The following is a 9,479-nucleotide window of genomic DNA, read 5'->3' on the forward strand; positions in this document are numbered from 1 at the left end:
TAAGGGTTAATGGAGCAGAGAGAAAAGAGACATTCTATTCTGTAGAATCCAGCTGCATAGCAGCATAGTGGTTAGCTCTGTGGCTCACGACTCCATGGCTTAAGTCAAAGCCTCTGAAGTCACCCACTGTATTAGTATCCTTGGCTGCTGTAACATCTTGGTGGATGAGAAGGAGTATTTCAGTCATCTTTCCCCTTTGTTAGGCAAGTGCAGGCTTCTTTCAGTTAGCACTTGTAAGATTCAGAGACTCTGGGGCTCCTCAGAGAAGTGGCCTACAGCAGCACAAAGTGGCCTTAACTTTCAAAGGTTGTGGCAGAAAGCCACCAAAGAGAGGCACACATCAGAGTGGATTCTTCTCAAGGAAAATCTGTCCAGGCTGAGGTTTCCTTGCAGGATTTGATTTGTTTTCCAAAAAAGGAGAAGCGTTCTCAGCACAAGCCCTGCAAAGCACCAGGCCAGCAGCTCCTCCAGACCCCTGCAGCTGTCAAGGGCCAGTGTTCCACTGCGCAGAGGCGGCCACGGTAGTTCTGGCTCCCTACTCGTCTGCTCTCAGGGCACTGGCCACGCTGCAGTTTTGGAGGAGCAGGGTTTCTGCCTTAATCTGAAACTGGAGAGGATCCAGGACCTGAAACTGGATGGTTTAGTTCTGCTTGTATTCTTTTATAGTATACGGATGGAAGGCTCCACCAACACCATCTTCAAATGCCAAAATAAAATGCTCATCCAGCCAAATCATCTCTGCTGAGGCTAGCACAAGGAGATGACAAAACCTTGTTAAAATACAGGAAGGAGCTAGGAAGGAAGTGGAATAAGGGTTTCTTGCCTGGATTGAAAAAAATCTGTTAATGGGGTAGATATATGCCAAGTATAGAGTCATTTGAAGATATTTCTTTTTCATGGGCAGGCAAATTTGAGAAACCAGAAGAGAAAGGTTTCTCTGGGACCTTCTAGAAATATCTAAGGCACGTAAGAAGTCAGCTATGTCCATTCCCAACAACAATTCTGAGTGTGCAAAGACTTAGTTTTTAATGCTGTTGATGGTAGAGGAGGGAGACAGTAAATCTGACTTGAAGGATGATTCAGATTTAATAGATGGCCACTGGCAGACGGTAGAGAGCATTTCAGGCAGGGAGCAGCATAAGCTACATTCCTGGGGTCCAAGAGTACAAGGGGTGTTTCTGGAACTCCCAGTGACCCAGAGAGGAAGGATCACAGGGTACTTGAGTGATGTCTTTGATAAGAAAGAATGGAGATGATTTCAATTAAAAATAGTGCAAAGGGCCGGGCGCGGTGGCTCAAGCCTGTAATCCCAGCATTTTGGGAGGCCGAGACGGGTGGATCACGAGGTCAGGAGATCGAGACCATCCTGGTCTACACGGTGAAACCCCGTCTCTACTAAAAAAATACAAAAAACTAGCCGGGCGAGACGGCGGGCGCCTGTAGTCCCAGCTACTCGGGAGGCTGAGGCAGGAGAATGGCGTAAACCCGGGAGGTGGAGCTTGCAGTGAGCCGAGATCCGGCCACTGCACTCCAGCCTGGGCGACAGAGCGAGACTCCGTCTCAAAAAAAAAAACAAAACAAAACAAAAAAAAATAGTGCAAAGGATATGGGAAGAAGTAAAGAAGGGTTAATGGAGCAGAGAGAAAAGAGACATTCTATTCTGTAGAATCCAGCTGCATAGCAGCATAGTGGTTAGCTCTGTGGCTCACGACTCCGTGGCTTAAGTCAAAGCCTCTGAAGTCACCCACTGTATTAGTATCCTTGGCTGCTGTAACAAAGTACCACAGATTGGTGACTTAAGTTTATTTAAGCCATTCAGAAATTTATTGTCATGGTAACTATCTCTTCCTCTACTTCATAACTAGCCCATGTTTAAACACACCCAAAATATTTGTTAGATGTAGTTGTGCCTCTAGGACCATTGGGTTGTGTTGGTGGATGAGAAGGAGTATTTAAGTCATCTTTCCCCTTTGTGGGATTGTCACCCACTGTATTAGTATCCTAGGCTGCCATAAATTTATTTAAGCCATTCAGAAGTTTATTGTCTCACAGTGCTGGAGGCCAGCAATCTGAGATCAGAGTGTTGACAGAGTCTGTTCCTTCTGAGGCTATGAGGGAGAATCTGTCCCGTGCCTCTCTCCTATCTTCTTGTGGTTTGCTGGCAATCTTTGGCTTGTAGGTGCATCCCCCAGATCTCTGCCTTCGTCTTCATATGGCATTCTCCCTGAATGCATGTCTGTCTCTATCTTCAAATTCCCCCCTTTTATAAGAATGCAGCCATACTGCATTAGGCCCACCCTAACAAACATATCTTATCATCTGCAAAGACTGCTTTTCCATGTTAGGTCATATTCACGGGTACCAGGGTTAAGACTTTCATATATTTTGGGGGACATGATTCAACCCCAAACAGCCACTTGGTATTGCAAAAAGTGCTTGGTCTTTTAGCCCCAAGAACCTGTCTAAAACAGGATGAAGGGTGTTCTTGGTGCAAGGATTGGCATAAAATCAGTGCCTAACACACATCAGTGGTACTACCGTGCATACAGAGAACCGTCTATAGAAGCCAACCCCTGGCATAATTTCTAATTCAGGAACGTAGACAGAGGGACCGCTGACAGGTCCCCAATTTACTGATTTTCCCCACTCCCAACTCCAGTGCCTAAAGTCTTAGGGGCTTGATAAATATTTTCTGTAGTTTATGACTCTGTAACCTGACCTAATTTTTACTTGAAGCCACTATACTCCCATGGTAACAGAAACTGAAATGTCATCCATTTGAGGTTTCTCTCACCCCCTTTCCTGGGATTGTGGCTAAATTTCAGTGAGTCATGCCACGCCAAGACTCAGGGCAGAGACATGGGAGCTGGTTCTTAGTTCACTGGTCCAGCTAGGCTTCTGATGAGACTCCCAGTATCCTGCTGGTCCTAAGGAAGCAGTGCCCACAGGCATTGTTCCTGTCCCAACAGTCCCTGAGGTCTGGCAGGGCCATCTATCATCTCTATGCCTCACAAGGGCAGAGGATCCTTCGACTCCCTCCATGCCAGGCTGGAGCAAAGGACTCCTCTGGGTCTGCAGCCACTCCCTCATGGGGTCTTCCTGCTTTCCCCCAGGGTTCTTCCCAGGAAAGAGGTAGAGCACTCCTGCCTCAGGCTTCCCAAAACTTTCTAAGGGACCTGCAGTGCCTGGGGACTCCCCATGTTAGACTGGCCCACCCTGCTCTCATTAACTTCATCCTCTACCTCCTCAAACCCAGCTAGATGGGGGGAACCATCTGTCTCTCTTTACTGTTTCTCCCCAGACATTTTGGAGATACCTTAATCCAATCCTCTTTGTTCCACTGAGGACTCAAAGTTTTAGAAAGCAAAACCAGAAAGACAGAGGGGGCGGGGCACTATTTGTGCCTTCATCCTTGACACCCCTTCCACTGAGGTGTGGACTCAGACCCGCATACTGCATTAACAGGAAAACACCAGAGGAAATAAGTTAACATTTAAAAAATATTACCTCAGCTTGTTTTGGTGCATAAATAAATAAATAAGGCACTTGGGGCCAGATCCTGAGCCAGCTTCATGAAAATCCTCACTTCTGAGGTCCCACCAACACCTAGGTTTCCAGTGAGAGGGCCCAGAGCCCCCACACCTTTTCCACCCAGAAGTCAGAGCTCAGGCTGTGGTTTCTATGGTGTCCAAGAGCTCCCTGACCACCTGCCCCAAGTGGAATCACTAATTTCTTCTGCTGTGCTCCCAAGCGTGGCTGCAGTTCTAATGAGCATGCACCCATGCTGCCTGGCATTACTACAGTTAATATTCTACAGAATATTCCACCAGCTCTTCCCCAACCCATGCACCAAAGGGAAAGCTCTGTCACTTACTACCAGGGTGATTTTTCTGTCCTCCCATTTTCCTCATAGGTAACATGAGGATAAGGATCCCCACCTGCTGGGTTGCTGCAAGGGTTAGGTAACACAGCCTCAGTGAAGCCCCAAGCCATGGCCCAACAGGTGGTGGGTGTTGTGAATAGCTAGGGCTGGGGCTGGGGCCTGCTTGGGTACACTCTCCTTGGCCTCACTTGCACAGGCCAGGGGGTGAGCCATCATGCTAACGAGGCTGCTGCAGCAGAAGGGCCTCAGCCTGTGGACTTCACCCAACAGAAGGGCAATCACTAAAACCCACTCATGCCTTAAACCAGCCCAGGTTAAGGTCATAGTGACCCACTCAATAACTAAGCTCTCATGGAACGTCAGCTATGAGCCAGGTGTTTTCATGCACCTGACATCGGGCACCCCCATGGGGTGCTGGGGGAGGCCGATACAGACAGAAGAACAGGATAATAATGTAAAGAGCTAAAAAACAACTGGGCTCAAAGTGCTATGGGATCACAGAAGAACACTGATTGTTTACTTGTGGTCATTCATTTATTCGTACCACCTTCATAGCCACCTGTTTTTTCAGAAAGGATGTAAGGAGGCCTGGGAGAAATAAAGAATTCTACGCTATCAGTCATCTGGAAGTCTGGCCTTGAAGGCTGTCATTAAGCATATCAGGAGGACAGAGATTGTCCAGGCTCAGGGCACAGCAAGGACAAGAGCATGGATATGTGGACACACCAGCCTGAGATGCTGCTTTTCCCAGGCAAGTGCTTTTCCCAGTGAGTGCTGGTCCCCAGATGTCCCCAGGCCTTATTCCTTCACCTCACCTCTTTCAGGTTCCTGTTCAGATGTCCCTTTCTCAGCAAGGCCTTCCGTAATCACCAGTGGTACGCCAGGGCTGGCTAGTCCCAGTTCACCAGAGCTGATTGTTAAATTTCCAGGAAATGTGCTAGCTGGTGAGTAAACACAGACATTAGTGAAAACTAAATTCTGTGAATTTATAACTAAATAAATTGTATTAGCAGCCCAGGTTTTAAACATACTCGAAACACCTCATTGCCTAATTATTTTTTATTTTACTATTACCTACACTTGAGGTTATTTACATCTACTACATCCGTATGGTAGGTATACTACATAATACTGTGCTAATGTGCACTCCCAGTTTCCCATTTAATGATGTTGAATTCATAGCTTTAAATAAGCCAGGTACTGTGATGTGTGCTTGTAGTCCCAGCCCAGGTAGAGGCTGACGTGGGAGGATCACTTGAACCTAGGAGTTCAAGGCTGCTGTGAGCTACGATCGCACCGCTGCACTCCAGCCTGTGCAACAGAGCAAGACCCTGACTCTAAATAAATAAATAAAATTTATAGCTTTGATCTTCCATGGCAAGGATATTTCCACCATTGAAATTGGCCATTGCTACAAATCAGGGCTTTTTTCCCACAGAAAGCCAGTTGTTAAGCATTTACCAGCACACCACTGCTAGCCATCTTATTCAAAATTGTAATCACCCTCCCACCTCCAATCTCACCTACTCTCATTTATTTTTTTCATAGAACATATTGCTTTCTAACAGGTTACACAATTTATTTAGCATTCTTATTTCCTGTCTCACCACATCAGAAAGCAAGTTACATGAAGGCAGCGATGTTTTTCTACTGTGTCCTTCATGGAATCCCAGTGCCCAGAAGAGTACCTGGCTGTGCTCGGCAAATCTTTATTGAATGAATGTTGTCGAACGCTGGGACTTTCTGTGGGTGTGACTGGCAGGGATAGAGATTAGGGCTCCTCCCATCACCTTGCCCTTGCCCAGTGGGACTGTTCCTGACTCCAGGCTGACCCCTGCCTCCCTCCCTGCCATCTCCTCGATGCCTACTCAGGGGAGTCTCAAGTAAATGTGTTCCTCGGGACCCCGAGTCTGTGGGATTTCTCTTTGCTCTGCCAACTCTGGCCTGAGACCAAAAAGTACTCACTTAATGTTACGGAGAATAAAGCTTTGTTGGCCTTTAAGACAGTGGTTCCCAACTGGCACCCAACCAGCACCCAGGAACTCGTTAGAAATGCAAGTTCTCAGGCCCCACCCCAGACACAATGAGCTGGAAATTCTGGGGATGAGGCCCAGCAATTTGTGTTTCTGAGACGCCAATGCAGGAGACTCCAATGCATGCTCATTTGAGAACCACTGACTTAAGCCTTAGAGTCATTCTGAGCCAGTGGTTCTCAACGGGGACAATTTTGTTCCCAAGGGAACATTTGTCAGTATCGAGATATTTTCAGTTGCCATAGCTGGGGGGCAGGTGCTAGTGGCACCTAGTGGGTAGAGGCGTGGATGCTGCTAACCCTCCTACAATGCACAGGGCAGCTCCTACAACAGAATTATCTGGCCCAAATGTCAATAGTGCATAGGCTGAGACCCTGCTTTAAAGTATCCTCACTTTCCTACATCCATCCAGCTCTGCTTTCTTGTCTTTTCTACAGTAACCAACCTGCCCACCTTTGACAGTCAACTCTGAGGAAGACAAACGAGACTGGTGACCTGCCTCATGGATATTTTCTTGCACTAAGGAACAGGGACAATTAAACTGACCTTCACAATCCAGGTTGTTAAGTGTTATGATTGGGAAAATAGCAAGGTGATGCCCCCAACCCAAGCCTGAAACTTCAGGGAGGGCTTCTGAGGAAAAGGGGCCTCTATTCTCAGCCTTCAAGGCACAGTTAGATTTAATCAGGGCTGGGGTGGGTGGGAGGTAGCTTTCCTTATGCAGCACTTACTGTGTTTCAGTCACTGTGCTCAGTGTTTCAGCAATACTGTCTCAGCACCTTCTGAGATAGACACTATTGTTAGCACCATTTTATGAATGGAGACACTGTAGCCCGGAGATATTAAATAGCTTGCCTAAAGCCAGACATCTAGGAAATGTCGAAGCAGGAACTTGAATCTGGTCTGTAGACTCCAAAGCCTAAAAGGAGGTGGCTGCAGTTTACAGAGGGCAAAGAGAGTGGACTAGGGTTTTTTTTTTTAAATACAATTAACCCTTGTGTTATGGGTTAAATTGTGTCCACCCCCTCACCCTAAATTCATCCCGATCTCCAGGACCATAGAATATAACCATATTTGGAGAAAGATCGTCAAAGAGGTGGTTTAGTTAAATGAGGCCTTCTGGGTGGGATCTAACCCAGTATGACTGGTGTTCTTAGAAGAGGAAGGGACTGAGCATGGTGGCTCATGCCTGAAATCCCAGCACTTTGGGAGGCTGAGGTGGGAGGAGCACTTGAGGCCAGGAATTTAAGACCAGCCTGGGCAACATAGTGAGACCCTGTATCAACAACAACAACAACAACAACAACAACAACAACAAAAAGTAGCCAGGTGTGGCAGCACATGCCTGCAGTCCTAACTACTCAGGAGGATCTCCAGCTTGTGCAACAGAGGGAGACACTGTGTCAAAAACAAAATTAAAAAAGAGACACCAAGGATGCACATGCACAGAGAAAGGCCATGCGAGGACACAGGAAGAAGGCAGCCATCTGCAAGGAGGCCTCAGGAAAAACCAATTTTCCCAGCACCTTGATCTTGGACCCCTAGCCTCCAGAACTGCAAGAAAATGAATTTCTTTTGTTTAAGCTACCCAGTCTGTAGCACTTTGTGATGACAAATGTAGCAAAGTAATACTCCTTGCTTTCTCTTTGGGGACACTGCTTTGATGGTAGGAAAATTCAGGGGATGTTTCTTTCTGTTTTCTCTGCCATAAAGTAAAAAAGACAGATCTGGGATTTTGCCCTCCTCTCTCTACATACATCTCAAGAGGATTGCTGGGCCCCTCCAGTTTCCTCTGCCTCAGGGGCATGTACTGAACCAAAGCTGCTGAGAGACAATTTCTCTTCCGGCTTTTGTAAGAGCCAAAATTCATTAAGAAGACAGTGCAATGTGTCCATTAAGAAGACAGTGCAGTGGAGTGCAGGAGAAAGCCTTTAGTGGCAGAGGCAGATTCTCTGAGGTACAGAGGTGATAGTGATCTGAGGGGTCAAAAGGGCACTCAAGCCTCCTTTCCTGGCAGCACCACATAGAGTGGCCATTGGACACCTGGCATGGCTGACTACACTCACCTTCTCATGCAATAGAGCACTGGGACCTCAAAGCATACATCATGCGCATTTCAGCCACTGCCAGCAGGGATCCACGACTGCAGCCACCACTGAGAAGTTTTTCTCTGCTTGTGGGCCCTAGAACTGATACTGCTTCTGAAGGGTGTGAGATGCAGTTAGCACCAGTGACAGCTGAGACGGAATCTCCCATCAGCCCAGAGAGATGGAGGGCTTATGTTGGATTGAGCTGAACTTAAAGCTAAAAAGAAAGCAATGCGATATTTTTGCACACCCAAATGTGTGCATTAAGAGTCAAATTGACTAGGCTTGATTTTTAGAATTGGGCTACCAAAATATAGGGCAGAAGCCAATTCAAAACAAAGCTGAAAACACATTTTTTTCAGTAAGAGAGACAATGAGCCAGGAGAGGAGGAATAAGCTATCCAGTGTTTTTCTTTTGGCTCTGCCACTGTCTCCTGGCTCTGTGTTGTCTCTGTCTAGGACTAATTAAGCTTGTCATCTGCATCAGAGGGATGGGGCGAAGATTAACAAGTTAAGTGGAGAAAGGCTCTTGAAGCTCCTTAGATGAAAGGGGATGTAATTAGCAAGGCCAGCAATGACTGCAGGCAGGCAGGCAGGAAGGCAGGTAGGCAGACAGGCAGGCAAGGGCAGACTCTGCCCCCTTGCACTTACCAAAGAGCTAGTTAGAGCTCCCGGAAGGGGCTTCTGCAAATTCCACTCAAGCCTTCCGCACCAAGAGAAGAATTTTCCACATTTTCTTCCAGCCCTTGAATTCTGAGATTCTTTATGAGTGGAGGAAAAAAAAAATGTGTGCACCTCTCTAAACTGATTGAGAGAAGAAAAAGGTACAATGCTCATTCCTTTCTCCTCAGCACAAGCTGATCTGCATGAATAGGGGTTAATGATACACAAGGAAGCAAGCAGAGTTGAGAAGTCCAGCAAGTTCGGTGATGGCATGAGAGAGACATAGGTTCTAATGCTGACTCTGCCACTTACTGGTTATGAGAACTGAGGCCAAACACTTAACAATGTCCTCGAAATTCAGGTTCTTTATTTGCCCATGTGGGGATAATACTTCCTACCTCATGGAGTTGTATGGCTTAGATTTGTTTGTGCTGAACACATGGTACCCAAATAAGTGGATGTTTTTAAAATGTTCAGTCAATAATGCTACCACTTGGTATGTAATAGGTGCTAGAAATACTGGTTGGCTGAGCCCTTTCATTCAGCAGTTATTTATTGCACTATTTATTATGCCCATATTATTATATATACCCTGGGTGTAAAATGTTGAGCCACGCAGACACAATCCTGCCTTCACAGAGCTGATGTGTATTCAGACGATGATCTCCATAAACCCTCAAATCCTCCCCTCAATGCCTTGTTTGTACTCTTCAAAGGCATCACTTGAGTATTTTTTTAGTATTTTAATTTTTATTTATTTTTATTTCGATAGTTTTAGGGGTGCAAGTGGTTTTTGGTTACATAGAGGAATTG

At 46.4% G+C, this 9,479-nt stretch overlaps 1 long non-coding RNA gene across 3 annotated transcripts in view; it reads right to left on the reverse strand.

Annotated features, from left to right (window-relative positions):
- LOC108532955 (uncharacterized) overlaps window positions 1-8,820 on the reverse strand; it is a 29,515-nt gene extending 20,695 nt beyond the window's left edge. For 2 of the 3 annotated variants that reach the window (XR_001886603.1, XR_001886604.1), the window contains exons 1-2: window positions 8,655-8,820; window positions 4,699-4,824 (exon numbers count right to left, since the gene is read on the reverse strand). This is a non-coding gene — a long non-coding RNA (uncharacterized LOC108532955). Of the gene's footprint in view, window positions 1-197; window positions 748-4,698; window positions 4,825-8,654 lie in introns of those variants that run through there. The other variant, XR_001886605.1, reaches the window with a different exon arrangement.
- Window positions 8,821-9,479: the final 659 nt, after the last annotated feature.

Source organism: Rhinopithecus bieti, unplaced genomic scaffold, assembly GCF_001698545.2.
Source record: "Rhinopithecus bieti isolate Rb0 unplaced genomic scaffold, ASM169854v2 scaffold_6380, whole genome shotgun sequence".
NCBI classification, from domain to species: domain Eukaryota; kingdom Metazoa; phylum Chordata; class Mammalia; order Primates; family Cercopithecidae; genus Rhinopithecus; species Rhinopithecus bieti.